At 41.4% G+C, this 26,395-nt stretch overlaps 1 long non-coding RNA gene across 1 annotated transcript in view; it reads left to right on the forward strand.

Annotated features, from left to right (window-relative positions):
- The window catches only part of LOC146768011 (uncharacterized), a 124,396-nt gene continuing 98,001 nt past the window's right edge, over positions 1-26,395 (forward strand). The window contains exon 1 of the long non-coding RNA XR_014954438.1: positions 1-26,395. This exon is cut by the window's right edge and continues 2,607 nt beyond it. This is a non-coding gene — a long non-coding RNA (uncharacterized LOC146768011).

Genomic DNA, 26,395 nt, shown 5'->3' on the forward strand with positions numbered 1-26,395 from the left:
TGGCTTCAGAGTTATTACTAGCTCTACTGGTATTTTCACTTCAAGGATGGTTTAAATGTATGGCCACTGCTTGTATATATTTATGTACTGTGCTATGCATGGATAGATCTCTGTTCTCATGCCATGTCTGCTTTTGCAACCTCGGTTCTGCATTTATAAACAGCTGCACTCATAATCCTGCAAGTACAAATAATTGCAACTAAAGAGGTGAACACTTATAGCTGGCCTTTTCAAAGGAGTCTAAGGGAGTAAAGTACCCAAATCTCATTGAATTTGGTTACCTAATTCCTGTGGCTTCTTTGAAAATTCCAGTCTTAATTAACTAATTCAATCAACTATCTGTGAATCAAGTGAAGACATAACATGCTAAATCCAGTCAGTATGGGTTGCACAGGAGCTACCTGAACACTTTTCAACTGAAATTTGAAAGGTTTCATTGTTGGCAAACATGATCCAGTAATTTCAGTGAAACAAACTGCAATGTGTAACTTCAGCATGGCTATCCATCCTCTTTTCAGTGTGGCTCTCAGAGTCCTTAAGTTGACTGCTTTGTGTTTAGATTTGTTAACAAGGGTGGATGGTAACTTCACAGGCTTTCTTCAGGCACCATCTCCACCTTTAGATGCTCCTGGGAATTCTCACTGAGACTACAGGAATGATAGCTCCTGAGAAAGTTCCCATGCTGGACAAACACTGAGCCATATCTGTGGCACTTTGTGGTCCATGCCTTGGTGACACCTTAATCTGTGGAGGAGACTTTTGTGTTTAAGCAGATTTGTGTTCAAGGAAAAAGCAAAGAGCAAACAAAGAAAAAAAACACAGAATGAAAAGTTTCTGAGTCTGCATGTTTACCTGACAAATACTTACTTCTATTCCATAACAGCTTTGCCTTCTTGCATTTTTATTTTAAATCCATGTTTCAAAAATCTTTGATGTGGGTTTTTTTTTTTTCAATTTTCTTCTTTGAAAGTCTATTTTGCTAAGCATGGAAAGCCACAGTTTTAACAGTTCCCCTGTTTGTTCAGAAATAGTATCATTCATATTTGGCATCAGAAGGAAGACTACACTGAAACCCAAATTTACTCCTATTAAATTAAACCTAATTGAAAAAAGGCAAAGACATTCATTAACTAGTTAAACAAATGGTATTAAACGTACTATTTTATTTAAGAGAAGAAAGAAGACATCTTTAACTGAAGAAACATCAGTGAAAGAGTAGTTATTAAAACATGTGATGGAAGAAGTACACGTTGCTGAAAACTTAAGAAGAAACCACAGACGTGTATAACAATAAAATAAATGTACCTTCTTGGCCATTTCACTTCTGTGTTATTGTGTCAGATGTTGTGTCAGATGTTTCTGATTTGAATAAGAGCTTTCCTTCATGTCCCTGAGCTTCAACTTCCATTTGCCTTTACATTGAAGTCATAAACCTGTTGTCATGGGAATAACTGTGACATCACAGATGGAGCGTTAACTTCACCACAGGGCAAAATAAATGAATGTGATGGCCTGTGAGGAGAGAGAACCTCTGTTTGAGCCAAAAGCCAAGCTTATCCGAGTCTTGGCCCGGAGCCCGGTACCCCCAGAGCCCTCAGTGGGACCCCAGCCCTGCTCTGTAGGCACAGAACAAACAGCTCCTCATAGCAGGGATCCTCTCTGGGAGCTGAGTGAGGGTCTCTGGGGACAGGACACAGCACAGAAGAAAGGAAGCATTATCAACTGGGCTTCAAGATTGGAAAACCAAGGAAGAGGTAGAATAAGAAACTTTACCTCAGGTCACAGGGAGAATTTGAGGCAGAGCCCAGAACTGTGCTCCGATAACTCAGCAAGAACTGCTGGAGATACTGAAATGCAGTATTCAGAACCTGTTCCTACATATCAGTTCCTGGAAGTCTTTCCCAAGATCTCTTCAAAACTGACAAAATATGCAAAAGGCAATAGAGCTTGGGACAAGTTGAAACATTGCTGCAAGCCTTTTAAATCGTTCAAAATTCCTTGCCCTCTAGGAAAGTTTGTTTTAGGAATCTTCACCACCACATGTGGGGTGAAATCTTCCATGGCAGCGTTCCCATGTTGTTCCATGGGCACAGGATTCCATCTGTGGCTTTTAAGGAGCAGCAACCCAACATCTTGAGTTGCATTCAAATGTAAAGAAGGAGCAGATCTGTTATAGAGCATAAACATAGCAGCTGTTACAGCCAAGCTAGCCAACTAAATGGTCTCAGTGATTCCTGTGTTTTGCTGGCACTCTGCTAATGACCACAAGAAGTTCATGTGAATCTTTGACTGCTGCTGCTATAAAGGGGTGACACTCATCCCTCACCGGTTCCATGTGTCACAGGTGGCCTGTGTTGAGGATAGGCACAAGCAGTGGAATGCTCTGAAGTAGCACAAACTCTGCTTGCTCCATATTTTCAGTCAGAAATCACTGTTTGGATATCGGCCCACCAGCTTGTCCAGCTTCTGGTTGTAGCTGGCTGAGGTATTTGGTCAGATGCTCCACTGAAGTCAGCATAAGGGCAGTGACCCCACTAGATAAGGGATTTTTGCCCACCATCCTGCCCCCACAGAGTCACGAATCCTGCAGCTTTGCAGGAGTTACATGGAAGGGTGCCATGCCACACCCATGGAACTGAACCTTTGTTGACTTTAATGAGAGCTGTGTGGCTAAATCCCATGCAACTCTCAAACTGGAGGGGTTAAATCCATTTTGCTTTTTGCCTGTTAGTCTGTGGTTGAGAAAAACAAAACTCCCATGTGTTTTAAATTGTTTTAACTGATAAGTCTGGCCAGCAATTGAGAGTAAATCACAGTATCAGTGCACACCCACAACCTAGTTTGATATACGTCTCCATTATAAAGTGACTTCAGTGAGTCATAAGAACAGTTTTAATTACAAGGATTGGAAGTGTCAGAAATTTCTTGTATCTTTTACAAAAGAAAGATCCCTCTGCTACCACTTCTGTGGGTAATAAACAACTGTGATTTGTGTAATGGAATGCAAAGGAGAATTTATCTTCTGCTGTGTAATTTTCTGCTTTAAATGCTCAAGTTTTATTGAGATTCAGAAAATATAATCCTGGTATTCGTATCACAGTAATTGTCTTATCATCTTAAGTTATCAATCTTTGTGCCTGCAAGAGCCCTTATATTAGAAGAGACTTGTGCAACACATGACAGAAAACTAAAAGCAAGTCAAAAAACACAGAGTATCACAGTACTTCAGGCCAAACCACATTTTCATTTATCTGGCAAAAGTCTTTGGGAAGGTGTGTAGAGCACTGAATTGGTGAAAGCTGGAAAGTCGTGTTAACTCTCGATTAAACAAAATTATGACCGGAATAAAATCTTATTGTTCAAGCTCTAAATTCTCAGTGGGGCCACCCTGTCAAAATATGGTAGTCAGATTTGCCATGACATGTCAAACGGTGAAAAGTATCAATCAAAAAGTTCAATAAATACAATAAAATCATGGGGTTATTAGATAATCAGTAGAAAAGGGAAAGAAATTTATTAAAAACTAGTTTACATGTGTAGAACTGAGTTGAGTTGTATCCACAATTCATTTGTATTTGGGTTCTGCAATGCTTAGTGCCCAGAGTTTGCCAGGGAAAATATTTATCAGAAGGAAATAAACAAAAAAAATTATTTTTAAAATTAAAATTTTAAAACTAAAAAGTCTGAACCAAAATCCAACCAGCACATCTATTTGATTTTAATATTCCACACATGAAGTTTTCAACTTACACGCCTATTGCTTACCTGTATAGACAAAACTGATCTCTAGAATTAGAATGGATCAGGACAACATTAGAGAAGGAATACTGAACTTCCAGGCTTAACAGGAAATATGTGACTGTAAACACAAGGATGAGCTCTCTGTGGGAATTGAACTGCTTCATATTGCAGCAACTGAGGCCTCATCAGTTCCTCAGGGAGATCTGGTGCTGACCCCATCTAAGAGACATCATGTGATGCCAAGCCGATTGGATCAAATCCTGTGGGGTGCTGAACTGTTCTTAAATAATTTCCTCTGGAAACAAACACTGTTCCAGGTAATTCTGGTCTTTGCCAGCTACCGGTGAATAAGGTGAGGTACTGCAAAGTGTTTTTCAGAGAAACTTAGAAATTTCCACATCCACAATGAGAAAGATGCACTAAAAATTGGAAACAAATACCATGTGAAATTTTAAAGGGAGAGACACTATTATGAGTTTATTTTCTTGTCTCTAATTAAGACTTACTTTTTCCTGCAGCAATGATTCTTTCTTTAACAAGCATAATCATTGTACTGTGTAATGCATTTTCTAGGGTGTGGTGATATTCCTTGTCAGCCAGAAGAGCAGTGCCAGCAGGAGCAGCCACCTAACATCGTTGGAACTAGTAAAGAGTTGTGTTTTCTCCACTCCTTATATGACCTGCAAAACTGTGTGAAAGATCAGCATAAAGAAGTACTGAACCAGTTCAAAGGGAAAAATCTGTTTTGGTTGTGTTGGCTTTTGGGAAATGTTGCTTTTTTTCCTGGAAAGCTGGATTGATTATACACCCACATCTCTGTAGCCAGCCCTTCAGACCAAACATTTTCTCTGTGTGCCTGTCCCCAAAATATGTTAATTTTATTACTAAAGTTAACCAGATATGTCTCAACTTAAGGGATTTTGCAATCAGTTCCTATAGAAGCATCTGTGGACTGGACATAAATGAGAACATTGCCAGTTGGACAGAGGAGAGGAGAGTGGGGAAATACTTCTGCTGTGTTAAGAGCAGCTCTCCTCTGCCCAATTTCCTTTCCTAGTCATTACAGAGGAACTAGAGGAGTCTCTGTATTTCATCATTAGTGCGTACTGGGGAAAAGGATTCTCTGGAAATTGAACATTTTGGTTAAAAAAATTTTATGGCTTGGAGCACCTAATCTCAATATTCATGAGAGCCAAATCATGGTGAAATACAAAACAGAGACCTGTCAAAAGCAAGAAACTCATCTCTTGCATGCAAGTGAATGTGCTGACAGGGATGATGTCCACGATGTCCAACCCAAAGGTTATGATCTTTGTAGGAAAATCAGTGTATTTCTATTGTAGCCACTGCTATGCTGTCTAAAGACCTTATCATGTAGGACTGTGAAGTCACAGCAGCTGAGACCAGGCAGCTATTAGGTACAGCTTTAGGTCTTGGATTTGCACATAGCCACAAGAAAGCCATTTTTATTTTTGTTTGCCATTTTCTGAAATGGAAACAAGTATTGCATTCCCAGCTTCTTGCTGGTGCCACAGATTTATCTTGGTTCATCCTGGGGTTATAAGGCCCCACCTAAGAAATCTGGCCTATAGCCAGTGCTAGAGGGGAGCTGTAGAACAAATCTCAAGAGCCTTCTTGAGGTGCTTTTTTTTCTTTGCAGGCAGAGCATCAAAGTAATAAATACATGGTCCCAAAGAATTTGCTGAAGGCTGGTTTGGGGCACCAAAAATTATCTGATGGCTCAAAGGCAGCAATTTTCAAAATACAGATCCTGAGAGGAAATCCTGGGGTTTTAGTCCCATGCTGAAAGCTGATCTGGTAAATGACACTTGGAGGGAAGACAGACTAGAACATTTAAAAAAGTCATACTGGAAGTCTTGGCTTTCAGGGAAAAACTTTAGGTCCTGGGAATAAGCCTGGCTGACTTTAACAGTTTTGCTAAGTAAGAGAACTAAACAGAGGTACTAAAATTCTTTGGCTTTCAGATTGGCATATAATTTAAAAGAGTAATTTGGCTCTGTCTTGTTTTACAAGCAAAAGAGTGGCTGTTGTCACATTCAGATCCTATGTTTAAGGAATATGGCATAATTAAATTTATCTCCTTTTCCTTGCCTTTTTAGCAATACCAGTTTCGTAGGGCTTCTGTAGTGAATGAGCTGGAGTGAGCCAGTAAAGACTGACCATGTTTTGAATACCACAAACTGTATTGACACACTGCACTGTGGAGAGCTTGGTCAATTAGGGTTTAAAAACTTGTGGAACTTTTCAAGGTAAGAAAGGCTGTAGTTTGGAAGAAGTGTTACTGCTTTTGACTGACATCCAGTTTGGACATTTCTAATACAAAATCAAAGTATCTGTAAATGGTTTTGTTCACCAATATGTGTTTAAAATTCACTTTGCCTTTCCTATGAAATCGTTTTTATGTGTAGAAAGTCCCTAAAAGGTTGTGAGTCAAAAAACCCAAACACCCTGAAAGGTTTCTTTCCTTGTTTGATACAGTATAGAAGGAAGGAATTAGCTAAACATATAATGAAAGACTTAGAAGTAAACCCCACAACACTCAAGCTTTATACCCCAAATAGCAACTAAAATAGTGAAGCCCATGATAAGGACTGATCAATTATCATCTCTGGTTCATTCTTCTGACAAATGCACAGTTCAGGGATGGATTCCTGTTGCTCCAGGGACAAGTACCCATGCAGGCAGGGGAAACCCTTCTTCTTGGAAGTCAGATAATAATTTCAGTCTTCTTGAAGACGAAACCTTTGCTGCATATTCTCAGAGCTAGGATGGGGAGGATCAGGTGACAGTTCCATCTGTTGACAGAAATCCTTGGACATGTAATTTAAGGGCTGTCTAGAAGCTGCTTTGCATGAATGTAAATCAGGAATTGCCTCCAATGAAACACAGGAAGCAAGTGTTGTATAAACAGCCTGTCTTCTTCCCCTACATCGATTTTCTGTCTGTAAAGTAGGGGGTACTCATGTTTCTTTTCTTCAATGGGTTCTTGATTGTTTGTGCAGAAGGGAAATGCTATGGTGATAATCTTCAAAACAAAGCCTACAGCCATTTCCACTTTTTTTGTTATCATGCTAATGGACTTATTTCATTACTTTGTGTAATGAGAAGTTTCCCCTGGCTGTTTTAGCCATAATTAATTGCAGCATTTCTGGCTTATAAACCACTTCCTTCATATGTTTAGCTGTTCATTATTGCCCTTTAGTCAGTTCCATACAAGCTTTAAATTCTGGGTCAGTCAATGATTTTTTTTGTTTAGCTAAAGGTATGCTTAGACCAACGCCCTGAACTCCACAGAGACACCATCCCAAATTAATTCTCCAGGTTGCAGCTGCATGATCTTGCTAAAGAAGTGAGTAATATTTTGACATTTAATATTAAATGAGTTATCTTTGAAAAATGCTTCCCTGCCCCTGGTGTACCTCAGGCAAATGGAAACATGCTTAACGTGCATAATGAAACCTTGGTAATGGAAAAAATGGGGAGCTGAGATGATATATCAGCATCTAGAATCTGTAGGACATAAAAACTGATGGCAAAATGATGGTAAGTTTAAAACATAAACTAATCAAATTGATTGCACTTAAGTGGAGCCCCCTTAACAATACAGCTGTAATTATTCTTCATCCCCTGCAAGCCTGTTAAAAAATTTGGCAAGCATTTGATTTTTTCAGCTTTGGAAATTAGTTTGTGATAATTTCAGAGGTACTGAGCATGTTAGATTTCCCAGCAACTGACTTTGGAGAGAATTTTGCACTCTTCAATTCCTTTTCTTCCAAAGAGCACTTCCTGTTCCTGGGATGATGTCTTCCTATGCTGGCCACCAAATTGTACCTTTAATTCCAAAATTTGCTCTTAATTAAAAAAACCCATAAAATAAGCAATTTGCTGATGTTGTTAGAGGGGTTTTCTAGAATTGAAAGCCCTGATATTATGGTAGGAAGAGTTTGAACCTCATTGCTTATCTGCAAAGTCTGTGTTTGGCTTAAAAGGCAGAGGTGAGGGGAAGAGCACAGGTCTGAAGTAATCGTATAAACAATTTTTCTGAAACACAGAACATCATCATTCCTTGAGGACATTTTGCATAACTGTGAGCAATTTGGCTTTCCCAAGCCCTTGGCCAACCAAGCCTTTGTGCCACCCCATGCCAACATCTGTCTGCATCTATATCTGGCTCTATCTGCACCTGCTGGTGCCACACTTTGGTGAAGAGCGTTACCGTGTGTGTGTGTGTGCCTGATTCAGACAATTGTGATCTTGGTGCCATCAGCAGCTCCCCCAGCAGAACCACTGACTCATCTTCTCACAAATGTCTCTATCAGAATCGCTAAAATGGACACAGGCATTTTAAACACATCTGGGGTCCAGTTCTTTAAATCAGCTTTAACAGATAGAGCAGGTCGAATTCCCATTGTTTTCCTGAGTGGTTGTGATTGTTGACTATGAACCACTTGTGGCCATCAGGGAGTTCAGCTCATCCTCTTCAGCTACTCTGTGCTGGATAATTTTCCCTCAGGTAAATTGATTGCAAATCAATTTGAGGTAATTTAAACAGTCATAGTGACTACTCCCCGGATGCTTGTTCAAAGCTGCAAATATTTACTGTTTGCCCTGATTGTCCAAAAGGCAAGCAGCTAGTGTAAGATGGAAACAGCACCATGTAGGAGGCCTTCCAAGTAAAGGATGTTTTCAGCAAGGAGGAAGAGACACACTTTTATCTAGAATATTGGAAGTAAAGCACTATTCACTATGTTAAATTTATGATGTCGTCAATATTAGTCTGAACAAGTAAAAAAGGCTGACTGAGTGCAAAATCAGCATATTGGGGTAATCATGGATTATATTAACCTGGACATAAGAGAATTATCTAGAATATTGAGTAAACTGCTTGGGTTACAGGCCTGGAACCGTTCATCTTAATAACAACAAAATTTGAAATGTTCTGGGAGGATCATACCATTGGAGAGCCTCATGGAGGACAACTTAGAGCACTTGACTACCCATGACGTGGCCCAGTGGAATAAACAACATTGTCAGGGGGAGCTGGAGACTCTCAAAGAGCAGAGGGGACACTGTGGCAAAGGGCTTGCATTGTCCCTGCCTGCCCTGTCCCTCAGGGTGGACAGCCGAGCATCGACTGCTGCCAGTGCCTCCAGCTTTGAGAGCCATTCTGGAGTTTCAGGTGAATCTGGGAGAGAAGAAATATTCTGGCAGACCCACTGAGAACACTGAAAGCAAACTGGATCACTCAGGCTCTCAATTTAAGATGTAATTAGTTTGTGAATGGGAATGTGTGCCCAAGTCCAGACTCCACAGCTGCTGAATTCTGCTCAAGTCCCACTTTCTTTTTCTTTCCCTGTGAGAAAGGAATGAGCTAACAGAAACACAGGGGATGCTAGATAAGACCAACAGTGGGGAATGCATATTCTGGGTTACACAGTGCCCAATACACTGCTGGCACATTGCAAAAGAACTAACACATATCCAGGTTACTCCATTCAAAATAAAAACAAAATAGGATAGGACGTTATTTGCTTTAATGCTGGTCAATATGGTAGTAATTTCAGTTCCTGCTTCTGATTGTATTTCTGAGCTCAAGCATTAAGCAGGCCTTAGGAATTTAATTTTATTACAGCTCAAGCCTGTTTTATGCTTGTCTTAGGATAAGTTTGTCATGGAATCTCTATTTACTTCCTGTGAGGGAAGATGGATAGCAGCAGTGTGCAGAGAACGAAGGAAGCTTTTCCCTCCAAAATTCACTGCCTAAGGGGAAAGCAGCTCCTATCAGGGCCAAGGAAAGGACACTGCGTCGTTTAGAAACAGAGAGACCACTGGACTCCCTAAGCCGCCCTTGAAGCAATGATTACTACTGGGAAATGGACTTTGACACAAAAATCTGGGCTGATTCAATAGATGGAAATCAAACATCAGACCTGAGCTGATGGATACAGTCTATAATTCTGCCACAGATTATTTTCAGCTAGTTTTTCATTTTGATTTGCTTTGAAAAGTCTGATAGAAATAGTAGGGATACCCACAGTGGGTCTTGTGTTTGGCCTGTAGGTTTCTGCTTCATAATAATTTCAGTAGTAATAACTGGATGCCAAACCTTGGACCTAGAAAAATGTATAATCCCTCCTTTTTTTTTTTTTTTTTTTTTTTTTTTTTTTTTTTTTGTGAAAACAGCCTAAACTGACCTCTGGGCCTGCTTCATTATTATCCTCCTAGTTAAAATGTTGCTCTGCAATAAAGTTCCCCTGCTGCAGCAGCACTGTCCAGGTGCCGTTTTCAAGGAGCCCCCACACTTTCACAGTTAAAACACAGCTGTATCAGGACAACGTCTTTCCTTTCCACCCTAGCTGGAAAATTCTGCCCCTCCATCCCAATAACACCTCACACACCAGTGCTAATTGTGGTAGCTTTGAATGGCTCCACTTCCATATCATGTCTTACAATGCCTTGCCAGTGATGTCTTGGGTTTTAGCTTTTTATATTTTTCAGATTCTGTGCTGCTTTAGTGTGTGGGTCTGGGCTTCATATAAAGGGATACTAAGCTCTCTTTACAGAATAGGGAGACAAAACAATTCCTTCTCTAGCTGGGGACCCAAGGACAACTGATCCAGTTCTCAGGCCTAAGAGCACAAACATGGACTGAAAAGAAAAAAAGGATGGGACTTCATGGGCTGGGGCTGTAACTGGACAATTAGCTCCCATATGCTAACAGACCAAAACTTATAAAAATGTGAGATCTTGTGACAGCAAGCAAAGCCCTCCTTTGCTTCCACCTTGGAGTCATTTGGGCAGAACCACGACTGTGGCTCTTGTACTGCCAGGGTGTGGCCTTCGAAGGCACTTCTGTGAAGATAATCTTTATTCCTCTTAGCTTTGTCTACCCTCTGTTCCACCTCCTTAAGGCTCTCCAGGCTCTGTGCTGAGTGGAGCCTAAATCCCTTCTGGATGTGAGCAGCCCACACTCTCATGGGTGCTGCAGGGCCCAGGGTCTGGGGATGCTGGTTGGACATTTGTGTTCCACAGAAAATCATCTGTAGCGCAGTGAGACATGTCACAGTGTGTTCTATGTCATTAACTCCAGAAAATTCACTGAGGCCTGGCAGCATTTCAGACTCACCTTTTCAGGGCTGAATTCCTTCCTCTTGTCTTCACTAAGCCTCCACTGCAATGCTGCTGTTGGGTGGGTGAGTAATGGTAGCAGTTGATTCAGAATAATCCCAACTCGGGAGCACAAGGTTTTCATTCACCAGTTGCCTCATACGTTACTGGCACAGCTAAGCATGGTTATCCCTTGCTTTTCATCATGTGAAGAGTGACATGTGCCTGGAAGGAGAAGGACTCAAATGCTGAGGTATAAAAGCTGGTGCAGGAACATCTTCATTAAGAGCAATTTCATTAAGATAAATTTCACCTAAAACTATTGCAGGGAAGTTGCATACATGCAAGAAATACTATAAAAAAGTATTTCTTGGACCTTTTGTTTCTTTTCCTAATGAAAACCCTCATGAGTTTTGCAATCCCAGAGGTTCATCAAGAAAATACAACAATTGAGGCTTTGTCATTTCGAGGGATTTTTTTTTCTCTGATTTTTAGCAAGCACATTAATTTGAGAAGTGTGGAGGCTTTTGTTAAGTATTTTGATATTGATACATGGGTATATTATTATGTGCGCTTAGTCATTCTTTTTAGTCCAACAGAGAGAATTCTCCAGCCCTCATTGTATCTTAATTGAAGAAATGGGCATATGGTCAGTGATGTAGGTGGCATTGGTGACACGAAACAAGCATTGACTCTCATAGACAGAAATAAGCACTGACTTACTTATTTCAGCTCCACATAAGGAAGAACACGCTTCCAGTGTGTGTTGTCAGAACACGTCTGTCATGTGCAACTCCTTCATGTCTCCAGCAATCATAAGGCTGCTGCTTTTGGACCATCACTTTCTGAGGATATAAATCTCTTTTTTAGAGGTGAAGGAATGGATGCCTCTCTGCTTCGTATTTTGCTAACTGAACCAAAGTATTAGAAAATAATTTGATTGAGCAGGAACTGAAGCAGACATTTTCCATGTCTTTCAAGAATATGTGAACCTCCCAAATTACATCCATATTTTGGCATGAAGTGGAATATATATTTTGGATTAAAAAATGACTTTGCCCTGCACATTTTTTTTGTTCTAAGAATATTTTGAAACAAAAGGTAGTGTTTTGAAGTAAAAATACATTGAAATTTCATTAATTTGTATTTTCATAAGTATGGCTAAATGAAATATTTTGACATTTCTGGACTAGATCTTCTAGTTTTCTAATTTTGAAAATATTTTCAATCAATAAGTATTCTGAAATAAACCATTTTGGATAGTTCTATTCCTTCCATTAATCTCTATTCAAAATCATGCAATCAAAATTTTAATCATTTGCAAATTATTCTGAGTCACTGAGGTATGACACTGGAGTAGCAGTTTTATACTCAATCGTTTGAAAAGAAAATAATATGTAGGGTCATAAAAAAATATATAATAGGAAAAATGGAAAATTAGAAGTATTTGAGAAAGAAGAGGGGATATTTCCTGACTGAAATCCATAGTTTTCCCCTGGTCTCCACATTGATCCTGACACATCAGATAGGTGGAATCTGGTCCATCTTGTTTTAAAGGGTTTATTTTGAAGTCCTGACCAAGAACTGACATAATTTCAGGAAGCTGTTGGTTACACTCTTTTGTGTTTTAGCCACATTTTGGGGCTTTTGGGTACATGTGAGCATTGCTCATCTCATATCTTTGATGCACTTGCTCCCATATTTGCTCTGCAGGGTGAAGTTCTGTTGTTAATTCCCATCCTGCAAAAGCTGTGGGACAAAGAGGTGGTGGGAGATGGTGCAGGAGCAGGGATTTGCACCCAAACTTTGACAGCTCCCAAACCTTTGTAGCTGAGGCTCTGAGTTGTTCCTTGGACAAAGCACTGGGATTTGTCAATAGTCACAGAATCATGGAATGGTTTGGAATGGAGGGGACCCTAAAGATCATCTTGTTCCAACCCCCTACCATGTAGAGGGACACTTTCCACTAGACCTGGATGCTCAGAGCTCCATCCAGCCTGGCCTTGGACACTTCCAGGGGTGTGGCATCCACAGCTGCTCTGGGCACCCTATGCCAGGGCCTCAGCACCCTACAGGGAAGAATTTCTTCCTAACATCTCATCTAAATCTTTACATTTCCAGTTTAATATTGTCCCTGCTTTTCCAATCAGTACCTGCAAATGGAAAAAGTTGCTCTCTCTCTGTTCCTTAACTTTAGATAAGTGTCTGTTTCTTAACTTTAGTGTCCTCTTCTGGTATTGGAAAGTGCTCTAGGGTGTCCGCAGAGCATTCTCTCCTCCAGGCTGATCCAGCCCAGCTCTCCCTGACTGTCTCCATAGGAGTTACTGACAGTGATGAGCGAATTTAGGCTGAGGCAGGGCTCGAGGAACTGGCATGACAGAACTACATCTTGCCTGAGCAAACCCAGAAATGACATTGTGGGAAGAATGCTCTGGCAGAATTGCTGGCAGTGTGCATGGAAGGCTGGGCAGGCAGAGGGCTGGGGTGGCAGGGGCTGCCGGTGAGATCTGCACAGCCAGGGGCAGCAGAGGGGGGAAAGCAGCCCTAAAGGCTGAGAGATGTGGCTCTGGCACTCCTGAGAAGCAGGCAGCCTGGAGAGGAGTGAGAGGGAAGAGTTAAGATCAAGCAACACTGGCAGGAAAATCACCCCGAGGGCCAAATGCGCAGCAGTGGAGCTGGGGGTGGCACAGACATGTTTATCTCTACCATCCACTCCCACCCCATATGCTCACTGCATGTTACAAGGTGTAAACAAACCTATTTAGACTGCAATAGATTGTTTTTTTCCACCCTGAGATGGGGATGGGTTTCATTAATTTTTTTTAAAGGCAACAAGGAAGAAAATGTCATGCACAGCAACACCTAGCCCATTCTGATTTTTTTTTTCATTTTTTTAACTCCTTTTGCTGGTGGAAAGCTCCTCCAAACTAATAAAAGCCATGACCTCCTCAAGGGACTTTCATTAACACCCTTTTACCTTTACTGCACTGCTTTATATTATCTCTCCCCAGAATTTTTAGGATGATTTAGGGTCCTGACCCAAAGCCAGTGGGAAGAGTCATATCAGCTTCAGTGAATTAGGTCCTTAGAGTCCTTTTCACAGCTGCCAACTCACTAAACAGGGTGTAACATGCAGGCTAATAAACTACTTAAAAAACATAATGTGAGCATAATTCTCCACTTCTTTACATTGGTTTTACACGCCACTGAAGCCAGCAAAGTTCCAGTGGTGGAAAAGCAGGGCTGTGGAATGGAGGCTCACCCCTATAAAAGCTTTCTAGAACTGGTTTCAAAGATCAGAGGCAGTTAGTCCTATCATATACTCGAGCTGGGCCTGATCCAAAGCTCCCTGTGCTGCCCTGGAGTTGTTCCATCAGGCCCTGGGGATATGTATGTCTGTGTGCACAGATGTGTGCATGTCTCTGTGTCAATCTCTCTGTGCCGTTTATCTGTTCTCACCGTGCTCCTCGCTGCAGTGACTAAAGGGCCTGGGTGACTGAGGTTAAGCAATATGTAAAGTCCCCAAAGCCTTGATCTAATGTATACTTGCTGATCTTGTAATATAAAAATAAATGTCGGTTAGCCTATGATCTGCGGGACATACACATTCAAGCATGCAGAACACACACAGAAAGAGCAGAGCTGTTTTCCATCCAGTTGGACAGGTTATGCCATTGGCAGGACACAGGAAACTGCTGCCAAACAGGCAGCACCCATTTTTTAATTCTCAGGCTCTGTTTTTATATGCTGCTGATGGATATTGGATGAATTGCTCATTGTAAATCAATAATATTTCATCTTTGATTAATGAGGAACTAAAACTGACTCCAATAAATGTTTAAATGCTTAGCATTTTTTAGAAACCAAACCTTTTAAGAGGATTTTTTTTTTTTTCTTTTAGGCCAGAATGGTATAAAAACATTTAGGGATAACCTTGTGAATTGATGAAAAGGGAGCGAGCAAATGGACAAGCATATATTCTAACTCTTTGCTTTATAATTTCATCTGTACAGAGCAATGTTGTGCAAAGAGAAACATAACAGTATATATGATGCACTATATGGGTGAAAATTAATGCTCTTCAGAAGAGCAAACTCACTATTAAATAATAGTGCTGCACTATAGCTGTGGTTTTATTCCTCTGCTACAGATTGTGTACTGGAAAAGATCTGTGGAAACTGCAAGGAGGAGAAAAGTTTTCACAATTTGCCTCCTAGTAGTTTCTGAGACTGAAGTTCTGCTTATATTAAAAAATACCCAAATGACAACTTATGGAGATTTTTTTTCCTTAGTTTTGTATTCAGTAATTCTCTCTATGAAGTAATGAAAGATGAGGGTGAGAGATGGACTTAAAGTGAATGGGGCAGAAACTACGGATTTTGCTAAAGAACAAATGTTTTCTCCTCCTGAGGATCTATGTGAAGTGAAATTGTGCGTCAAAAGTAGCAAAGCAATACAGTGGTCAGTAAACTGCAAACCTTAGCTGTTCATCAAACAAAGAAAAGTAATGAAACATTCTTAGAATTTCCTCTTTACTTTGTGAGGAATGAAAATAGCCCAAAATAATGTGGTGGGTGAACTGTATACACCAGGCAATAAACTAAACTTCCTGTCTCTAACAAAAGGCTTCTCTTTATAAAGTGCCAGCACTTTTAACTGCAAAACATTGGTATCCAATTCTCCTTTAGCTTTTTAAGAATGCCTTTTGAGAAGTTTGCAGTTTGGCATTTAAATTTTTCGATTTTTTTTAGAAACATAAGCTGCTGATAGATGAAGATCATAAGCTGTACTGCTTGGAGCTCTGGATTCCAAACGTTTTGGAGAGCAAACCACTGTCAACCTTTGATCCATCTTGCAGACCCCCTGCACAACTGCATAGAAATGAATTTATAGATTTTGTTCTTTGATGCGTTTTTGTGGGCTGATTATGGACCTACTTGAGCACTCGCATTCCACAGTTTGAGTTATATGAGCTTGGAGTTTTTCCCCCTCCCTGATGGCACAAACAATTCATGTCTTTCTGTCAGTCATGCAGACAATTCTGTTTAGCTGCTAGTGGGTTCTAATGTCTTTAGTCAGAACCCTCCCCCATGATTTCTTCCATCAACTGCCTATCAGCATTGCTTTACTTTAATGAGAGACTGACCTTTTTTCCTGAAGAAAATCAGAATTTAGTCTCATTTATTAGTCTTCAGCCTGGTAGTTTCTTGCACAACTTAGTTTTTTAAAGATATGAATATATAGTTTACATGGCTGGAATAGATGGGACATGTCTTGTAGTTTCACTGACCTGTGGGGGAAAGAAGCTGACAGCCTGTATGTGCTGTGTCTGGAATTGCTGAGGATTAGTTATTTTGTGGTTTGTGTGTTGTTTGTTTGTTTGTTTTTCCTTGTGTGGTTTACACTGAAGCTGTGGGTTCTGTGCTGGCTGACAGGCTCAGCTGCAAAGAGGCAGACTAGGGGCTGTGGGCAGGCTGGTCTGCAACTGCAAGGAGCACTGAATTTGGTGCTGGTGGGAGGGGGAGCATTGTCCTGATATACTGATTTCTTCCTGGTATCCTTAGGTCAGCAAAAAGTGGTGTCTGTTTGGGCCCTTGTGTCCCAGGCTGCTGATCCTGCCCTGGGGGAGGCAAGGCTTCTTGCAAACTGGCCCAAACAATTCTTTAGGTAATGCAAGGCCTAAATGAGCATCCTGAAGGATTCTCACCAGCTTGTGAGTTTGGATATTTCATTTGTGTGCTGCCTCCAGCCTCCAGGTTTGTGTGCTGTGGATGGAGTCCCTATTTTGACCTCTCAAACACCTGAGTTAGTTGATACTGTTGATACTGGGGAGAGTTCCTCTTTACTCACGCACGCCAGACCAGGTTCAGTTGCAATCTTTTGGTTTAACATTAAAAAAAAAAAAAAAAAAAAAAAAGCCTATCCAGCAGCTTTCCTGCTGAGCAGAACTCTTCAGAGATTCATGTGTTTGGCTCAGCATGGCCTGACATTAATCTGCTGCTGGAATATCTATGGGAAAGAGCAGCCAAGCGACTGAAGAGGAGAAGAAATCCTAGTTTGTCTGGCACAGACTGGCCTGCCACCATAAACGATGAAAACACGAGAGGGGAGGTAGGAGGAGTCTGCTCAGCTGTTTCAATTTTCAATTTGCAGCCTGGGCTGGCTTCCTTTGATTATCAGGAAAGCTAGGGAAAGTAAAACAGTGTTGCTATTCTGTGAAACAAACTCTTTAAAACAAGTTAGACCAACCAGTGAACTTAGGGACAGTTGTGGGGGGAGTTGAAGTGTGTAATAATGATAAAGAGATAGCATTAATATAGTTTTAAAGTGTTTAGTATTTAAATGTGGCTCCAAGTTGGTTGTGTGTAACAGGACAAATATAACTGAGGTGGGGCTGAGCACAAGAGCTGGATTCCAGCCCACTTTAGAAAGCCAAAATAAACACTCAAACAACTACAATATTTCACATGGACTTTTGTGCTAATTATCTACAGTTTCTGATGCTGGTTTGTAAAAGGGTGGGGGGAAGACACTGACATATCCAGAAGGTTGCTGGAAATACTGCAGACTTTATCCTGATCAGCAGTGTAAATTATGTCTGACTCTTTAGAAGTTCAGGATGAGGGCTGCCTGGCCTTTCTCCCCAGGCTGTATTAGGCTAGACTTGAATTTTTACAAAGTGGAATGCCAGAATTCACTGGGTGGATGCTGAAGAGAGGATCTGGATGTCAGGCTTCTCTCCATGAGAGTTTCTCTGTGTGGTTCAGAGCAAGTCCCTGTGCCTCTGTTTCCCATTTGCTCTCTAGCCTGAGACTGACAGCTCAGTACTATTTATTTGTTTATTTGTTTTATCCCTCCTTCTCTATTACTTGACTTGTCTTTCCCCAGCTCTACATACTCTGCTCTTGCATCATGAGCTGTGCCTGTTTGTGCTTGGCTTTCTTGTTGGCCTAGGCTGTAAAATCCTTGGAGCAGATTGCTCTGCCCACAGCCATTGTTTCATTCTTTGTAATAAACATTATTGTTAATATTTGAGGTAACAATAACCTCATATTACCTTAAATAGCTTTTTTTCTTTTTTTTTTACTCCTGCTAAAACATAATCCCATACTTTCCTGTAGCTGATGACAACACTAAAGGTTTAGGATTTGCATCTTTGAAGCTTTTATAATGCTTCATGCAGCAGGGTTGAGACTCCTTTTTTTGGAGTTTCAAGGTGCTACTGTCATACTACTAACAAAGTGCTCATAAAACAAAATTATTTAAAGCTACTTTTTGTTCTTGATGTGTTGTCTCCTACAAAAATCCCAACAACCCTCTGTGTTTCTGCTTGGTTTTTATGGCAGTAAAAGCTCACTGATGTGTGTTAAGCTCTGTAGAGACACTTTAGTAACTGTACATATGAATGGCTGTCACATTAGGAGTTAAAGATCTCTATTTCAAGGAAAGAGGGATTTTTATGTTTCTAATATAAATGAATAAGCTTCAGCCTTTTTACCAAATTCAAACTGCATGGAAGGGTATTTTATAATAGACTAAGAAGGCAACATGAAATTAAGTAAAGCTGGGTCTGGTGCCTAAAAATATTTGGCAGAATTCCCTGGAAAGCCACATTTGAACATTTTTAATATATATTACAAGGCAGACAAGAATAATTATCTTCTATTGAAGTTCTCCAAGTGAGAGAATTGTATTGTAATGCCCTTTGAAAGAAAATAATCTAAGTTACCAAATTATTATGTTGTGGAATTCTTCCCCACCCCCTGTCTCTTTCACCCATCTGATTGTATGCAAAGAGAGAACGATCATGGTACAAATGGAGCAGCTGTTCTTACCTTCCTTTTTAAAATACAAAATTTAGCACCTCTAAGTAGGTGTACCTTGCCAATGTACAGAGGAGTCCTTGTAAAAAATAATCGAGGCAAATATTTTTAAATGACTAAAGCACAGCATTGCTAGAGGTGAGACAACCTTCTTACAGTTCTATGTTGTGAATTCTCTGGGAAATTTAAGTAATTTTGTTTATTTTTATTTGCCCCTTTTTAGCTAGTATTAAAATGAGCAGTAAAGCCTTAGCAGTGGGAGCTGAGAAAAAACAGCATTAAGTGAACCTGCAGCAACCACTGTGATTTTAAGAGGTAAATGCCCAGCTACCTCAAAAATTAAGTTGTCCCCGTTAAGGTAGATAAGCAGAAGGTTGTATCTTTAGATGAGACAGCACTTTCCTAAAACATATAGATCCTTCTAGAGCCAGTATAAAGACACTTACTGACAGACATTACAGCTTTTGTTTTCTTTCTAATCTTCCTGTGCCTGGCAAGAGTTACAAAAAAGGATAGTGGTACCAGCTTCCTGTGGAGTTTATCTTGTCCATCATATAGACTTATGATGAGCAGAGTATGGGCAGCCAGAATTTTAAAAATAAAAGAAAACCAAACAAAACCTAAAATGTGACTCTTGGAAGCTGCTTAGAGTCAGATTTCACAGTGATTTTCAGTGTGTTTGGGGTCTGTGGTGAATAAAGAAAATCTGAGTCCTGATACTGAATTCCTAGAGGGAAAAAGTGGCATGGGCTCATAAAACAAATGTGGGGCTGGAGGGGCTGAGGGAGAGGCCAAATTCTCTGCTGTTGTAGGCTACAGTTGCTGTTACTTGGATAAAAAAAGTTCCTTCTGATTTAGGCCAGCCAAGAAAGGTCCTGCAGGGTCTTGAGAGAGCTGCAGATTTGTGATCCTGAGAGTGAAGAAAGAAAACTAGGGATGTATGGAGGGGCAGTGAGAGATGTTTTGGCAGCAGGATTTAAAGTTAGAAATGGTGGGATGCAGAGCTGTTATGGGAGCACTGAGCAATCCTACCCTGGGAAATCTGTCTGACGGTGGGACTGTGAGCTGCTTTCTTAATTATTTATTTTTTCAGACCAGAGGATGTGAAATTAAACTGCCTCATTTCAAGGGGGAGGAGGGAAAGCTGAAGAATAGCAGTGTTTATTTGCTCTAGCGGAATCTTTCGTATGAAATATATATGCACGTGGTTGGTGTCCAGCTATTTCAGTCAAGACCATTCCATTAATTAGGTGTCCAGGAGAGGAAGTTTAGGTCTCCTGGGAAAGGTTGGATCAGTGTCCTTGTGCCTGGTCTGCTGCTCAGAGATGGTGAACTTGGGACACCTCTGCAAAACTGATTTTTAGAAATGCTCTAATTTAATCTGGATGGGAGCAGCAAAACTGTGGTCTGGTTTTATGGGCAACAAATGGATCCTTGGAATGCTCCTCTGCCACAGTCAGGTGTGGTGCTGCCAGCGTGCACCTCCATCCCCCTCCAGCACTGGTGGCAGCGTTCCTGGGCCAACACGGGGTCAGCCTGAGCACCCTACACTGCCACCATGCCACATCCTTTCCTCCACCTGTCCAGCCCTGCTCCCACCTTCTGCTGGCCTCAGGAGCCTGGGATTGTTCAGCCAGATGGGAGAGCAGCAGCTCAGCTCCCGTGGTGTTGGCCAGTGCACATTTTCCTCCAAGTCCTTTTTTCTTTAATGTAGCAGATCAGAGCCTGCAGAACAGGACATCTTGGAACTCAAACTAGATGAAAACAAGCTACAATGAAAGTGAAAAAAGCATATCGTTTTCCTACCAATTGAAAATTAGGACCAGATGAAGCCTCTTAAGCCCTGGGCATTTAATTTACTGGAGTTGGTCACTCCTGTGTGAAACCAGCATTGGGCTGTGCTCTCTGCACATAAGTGATATCTTTGTTTGTTTGTATTTAACTTAATTGGTTGAAGAAAATAATGAGGTGTATTGTTTTGGTTTTCTTGTTTGCATAAACTTTACATAGAAGTGATTTACTTTGCAAGCCACTCTGCCAGGGTGCCTGTAGTTTAAAGAGCTCAGAAATTCTGCAGAACAAAGCTATCGGATGGGGTGCTGCTCTAGATCTGCAGGAGCTTTCTGAATAAACAGGTTCATGCAGCCTGGCAAAGGCTGGGGTTCTGTTGTTGTTGTCCTCCCTCCATTTGCATACATATGAGTTTTTATCAGCCAGAAAGAGAGGTTGCTTTACAATCTTACCTACTTGTTCTGTTTCTGTGAGGTAAACACACCTTTTCCTGGGGACTCCTCGCCCAAGGCTCTCATTGTGTGGGACATGCTGACCTTCTCTGTTTGTGGTCATGTATATAAAAATATCTCTGAGTTTGTTCTGTTGTCAGGCTAGAAGATGGCAGGACCTTTGCACAGCCAGACATTGGCATTTGAGCACTCATTTTTGTTTTAACTGACTGCCCAGGTATCCAACCATTTCTTTTTGCACTGTTTGTTTTCAGATTCGTTTCTGCCTGGAAAATTTGGCTTATGGCCTGGATACCAGTAATTTAAGAGAGTCAATCGTGGTCACAAATCGGGTAACAAGAGAAACTCCCTCCATAATTTGCATATATTTGTAGTATTTTATAGGGAATGTGTTCTGAAGCAAGCTTTTTTGGTGGTCTTTTAGGGGAGTTGGGGTCATAAGCCATTTTAGAAACATACTTTCAACAGCCCTCATGAGAATTTTGTACACTTAAACAAACAAACAAACAAACAACCCTCATAGATCTAATGAGTAGTAAGAAATGAAAGCACAGGTATCTCTACCTTTGGAAATGTGATTTTCATACCATGGGTAATATGAACTTTAAACATACAAACATCTTTCTCCAAATAAATATTTTTAAACTCTTGCTACATATATTTCAGAAAAATATTGATTCAGGAGTGCTGAAGCTCCTTATTGCATAAAGTAATAAAGTAATTTTGCTTTTTTCAGTGCAGCTAGCAGCCAAAGCCTGCATTTGCTTGGATTTATTGAAAGAATATCTTGAAATAGGAAGTCAGGAGTATACAACTGAAATGAAAGAATTAAAGATTTTGTCATTAAACACTGTCAGAATGGGTACTTCCCACCCTGAGAGAGCAGAGCTCTTTCTTTTAGAGCGGTATTTCCTCCTAAGATGCTCAATGAATTTAACAGGATGTGTTCAGTCTTATCCTGGTGTACTGCCAGGTTTTTGCCAGCTTGGGTGCAACAAAGAGCTGTGGTGGGATTCCTCAGCCTTGGGAACTGGATGCTGGTCAAGCTTTTATCACTGAAGAACTTGCATTTGTGTAAGGAAGAAAATATGTTAATAGAGCAAAATAGGAGATATTTGTGATATTTAGGAGAGCCTGCGAGAGACATCCTTTCCACCACTGAAGAAGCACAAGATAAATGTTTTCTCAGCCTCAGTGCAGTTACTGAGAGCCCTGTGAGCCCTGCCCGTGGACATGTTCTTGGCCATAAGGTGTTGGTTAAACAGGACCTGGGCTGAGCAGGACCTGCCCAGCAATAACTCTGTGTGTGCAGCAGGCTGAGCAAGTCCAGAGGCTCTGTGGAGCTCTCCAAATGTGCAGGCAGGTAGATGTTCCTGTGCCAAGCATGCCCATGGCACCCAGGAAGGCTGGAGCTGTTCTCCAGAGTAAGAGGAGGAGGGTGATCCCACCTGTGGTGTCCAGGCTGGAGAGGTGCAGAGAGAACTCCTCAATCTTCCTGCTGTGATTTGTTCCCAACTATTCCTGCTCATGCAGAGTAAGCAAAATGGCACTCAGAGGACAAAATTAAACCCACTCAGAGTGTTTGTGCATGCATAACACTTTTAAATGGAAAAGCCTGAGAATTGTTTTCTTTTGACTTTGTTCTGGGTAAGTTCAACGTGGCCCTCTGTAAAGGAAACAAGAGACTGGGAACCCAAATCTCCAGGAGACTCTGGTCTATTAGATAATTTGAAAATCTTTAATGATCGCACACATAGATCTGAGAGAGCTGAGGCACGCAGCTGTAGTTTCTGAGCACTGGCTGTATTTGCCATCTGTCTCTAAGCAAGCAGATTTTGGCTGGAGGCTCTGCTTCATGCAACTGACTGTTACTCATTCTTGTCCTTGTCACCTCTAGACTGGGCTTTCCACAAAGATTAATGGGACATGAGAGAAAACTCTTTTCCTGGCCTGAGAGAAAGCAACATAATGCCATGCCAGTTGTGTTAACTCAGATCAAGTGGTGGCATGTACTAATATTTGGTGTTTCTTTCCTGGGCTGGAACTTCCATCCAGCTTGAAAATGCAGAGGTAACTCTTCTGTTCAGCAGTTAGAATTGCTCATGTGTCTGTTTTTACCTCAAACCTTTACAAACTTCTCACGGGTAAACAGGCACAAAGAGGACCCCGATGTTCCAGGAGCTTGCATGGCGCTCCTATAATCCCATTAAACTGCCTGGAAAAAGAATTGATTCATCATTGTGAATGTCTCCTCAGTCTGTTGCTTGCCAGTGGGTTAAAGGAATGTCTCTTGATCTGGGCAATGGAAGAAACTTTTGGTTTTCATTACAGTCTGTGAAAATCTTGGACTGAAAGTCTCAGGAGTGCTGTTGTGTCCTGCTGCACATAGGTACTGTACCTAAGGATTTTTGAAATAGAGATTTTTTCTGTCTGTGTTTACAGAATTCAGTGAAACCATGGATTGCTGGGCAGCAATATACCCTCCCTTCTCCTTGGCTGAAGTGTAAGCATGGAGTTTGATGCTGAGATTTTTACATTTTTGGTTTTTTGAATTGTTTTCTGCCTTCTTCACTACTGTGGCATCAGTAGAAAGTCAGAATTTCTCCTTATCTTGCTTTTTGTGGGACTAGCTGTTATTTAAGAGGCTAATATTGACAAACTGCTGCTGGGGAAATTTTGAGGCCATTATTAATTAATTAACTAATAATTTATTTCCTTTTGACTTTGGTTTTGTTCAGAATTTGGGTCAACTACATGGGGGAAAGATGTGTGTGGGGATCTTGTGCTTATTGACAAGTTTTGAACCAGCTGACACTTTTATAAGGAGTGATAGTTACTCTCTGTTTCTCCTATGAGTGTAGGTGATAAGCTTGCCTCCTGTAAGAGGTTTATTTTCTTAGGATGCCTTGCCAGTAAGTTGGAACAAAAACTTGAAATGTTAGTAAAGCCAAAATTCAAGCAACCTGACATTTGATCTTGGTAAAATGAAAAATTTGTGTTTCGGTGTTCATCTTCTGGTTTCAAACTCTTAATGACTTTGTGGTTCTTTTATTTTTGAAGAAAAAAAATACAAAAATAATTGAAATTTCTGTTTCTGGAGGAAACATCCATTTAGAACCTGTTTCTCTGAGGGAGAACTATGTTCTGTTTTATGAACAGAACTCTGTTGTTGCCCAAAGACCACCTTTTGGTGAAAACTATTTTCATAATTGTTCAGGCAAGACTTAAGTGCTGTGATTTTGATTTTACATTTTCAGTTTTATGCATATTGCCATTCTTCTCTGACCACAGGAATCATTCTATAGTTTGCTTTTCACTGTTATCTGTTTGCTCATGGTGATTATTTCTTACTAAAATGCTCCCATCCAACAGGGCAATTAATTCTCAGTAATTCCCAAGCTATGTTGACTTTGTTGGTGGTTAATCTGGTGCAGCATCAGTGGGTCAGAGCTGAGCCCCTGTTGCTGTGTGTGCTGCTGGGGAGATGTGCTCTGCACTGAATAGATCCCAATGCCTGTGGTCCAAAACCTGTGAGAGAAGGTGCCAGACTATACGACGCTGAAGCAAGCCTGGATGTGTTCCGGAATCACAGGCTCAACTAGGTTGGAAAAGAGCTTGATGATCAGCAAGTCCAGCCTGTGGCCTAACAGTATTTTATAATCTGTGGGGACAGTTGGTGGGTTTGCTTCAAAACTTCAAAGCTCACTTTGTGTTACTCTGAGCACAAATGCTGGGATGGGTGCAATATCTTGTTCTCACAAGTGCAGTCTGCGCTGTGTAGACCAAAGCCTTGTGGTGGATGTCATGTTCTGTGTTCTCTAGAAGCCAGACTATGCTAATCTTGGCTTTACTGGTCTGAGTGTTCTAGAAGGATATCCTTCCCTGCCTGTCAGAGACAGGGAGCTCTGTCAAACAGCTGGGCTCTCCGTGGCACTGCAGATATTACCTGAAAACTGATTGGATGTCCCTGGATTAGGATCCTGGGCCTCGTTTCCAGTTCCAAGGCAGCTCTTTTCCTGTGGTTTGTAAAACCCTGTAGTAGTGATGCCTGAATGCCACAGCGGCTGGGGCTCCCTTGTACAGACACACAGCCAGAGCTCGGGCCTGTGTGTGCTGCAGTGAGTGCTTCCACAGCAGAGCCTGGGGAGCTGCCCTTTGTGCTGCCTCCACCTGTGTGTGCCAGGGGACAGCTGATCCTTGGGCTCTCCCCTGCCACTCGGGGACAAATGTCTTTCTTAATTGGGGGGTTTTAGGAAACACAAGTTGGCAAGTATTTCAGTGACTCTTCTCCCTCCCAGTCTGCCTGATCTTGTGGTTGACTCTTTAACATATGTTTAGGGATTAAAAGCTACAAAAGCTGTTATGGGCTTAAAAATCTTCCAAACATGTATTATATACTTTTATCTGAATGGTAACAGGGTTCAAACTCAAGTGTGGTGATTGTCCAGAGCTGAGTATGAAATGAAGACAGATGTGGTCACAATCCTTGCCTCAAGGCATTTATAGTTTAAAAGCAGTGAAGGAGAACAGGTTGGGGTGACTTGCACAAAAGCAGTGCAAGAAGTCATCTGCCCAGCTGCACTTAAATCCTTCATTCTCTGTCTCTGAGCTGCACTGTCTTCATGTTGGCCTATGCTGTTCTCCTTTCTCTGAAATCATCAGAACTGGCTTTTTAAAGTGCTTATTCAGGCTGCCTCCTTTCCTCCTGTGTCTGCAGCAGGTGATGTTGATCAGGAAACTCCCAGTGACCACCCTTCCCTGCGATTTTTCAGTGTGGTCCTTACTGAGGACTCTGTTGCCAGCTCTGTCTCCTAGAGCCTAAGGAGCAGGATGTGAGCACTCATTTACACACTGCTCCTTTCTCTGCTGGATGGATTCAAGAGCTGCAAGCTGATTTGGACCCTTCTGCACCTGTGAAGCCATGGTCTCCTCTGGGTGACCACCATCCACAGTAGCACTGACCCATAGATGCTCTGCCACAGCTCTGAGATGGAGGCTGTGTGTGCAGAGAGGAGGGAGCGGGGTGGAGTGAGAAATGGGGATTCCTGCACTCACTGCAGCAGCCTTCCTGGGTGGCCTTGAGCATATCACTTACATCTTTCCTGCCCCTCCTTTGCTTCCTTGTGCTTCAGTCTCCCACCTGGAAAATCAGGATGGTCAAACTTCCTGCTGCCCTTCCTCTGGCTTGGCCGTTCAGGGGCTCGGCTCCCCACAGCTGACGTTCTCTGTGCAGTGCTGCAGCGTCGGAGTCAGTGAGGCTGTCCTGGGTCACGAGCTAAAGAGTTAAAGACATGTATGTAATCTAAATGCTCAGAAGCCACAATTTACTGTAAGTTTCTAGGGTGGGATTTTCCAAGTTCCTGAAGGCCGTGTCTGTGTATTGGGGCAATACAGAATGATCACTTAGACAGCCTAGGACATTCAAATTTTAAATCCATATTCAGGCCCCTGAATCAGTGG

The sequence above is a fragment of the Lonchura striata genome, chromosome 3 (genome assembly GCF_050655825.1).
Source record: "Lonchura striata isolate lonStrDom1 chromosome 3, ASM5065582v1, whole genome shotgun sequence".
Classification (NCBI taxonomy): domain Eukaryota; kingdom Metazoa; phylum Chordata; class Aves; order Passeriformes; family Estrildidae; genus Lonchura; species Lonchura striata.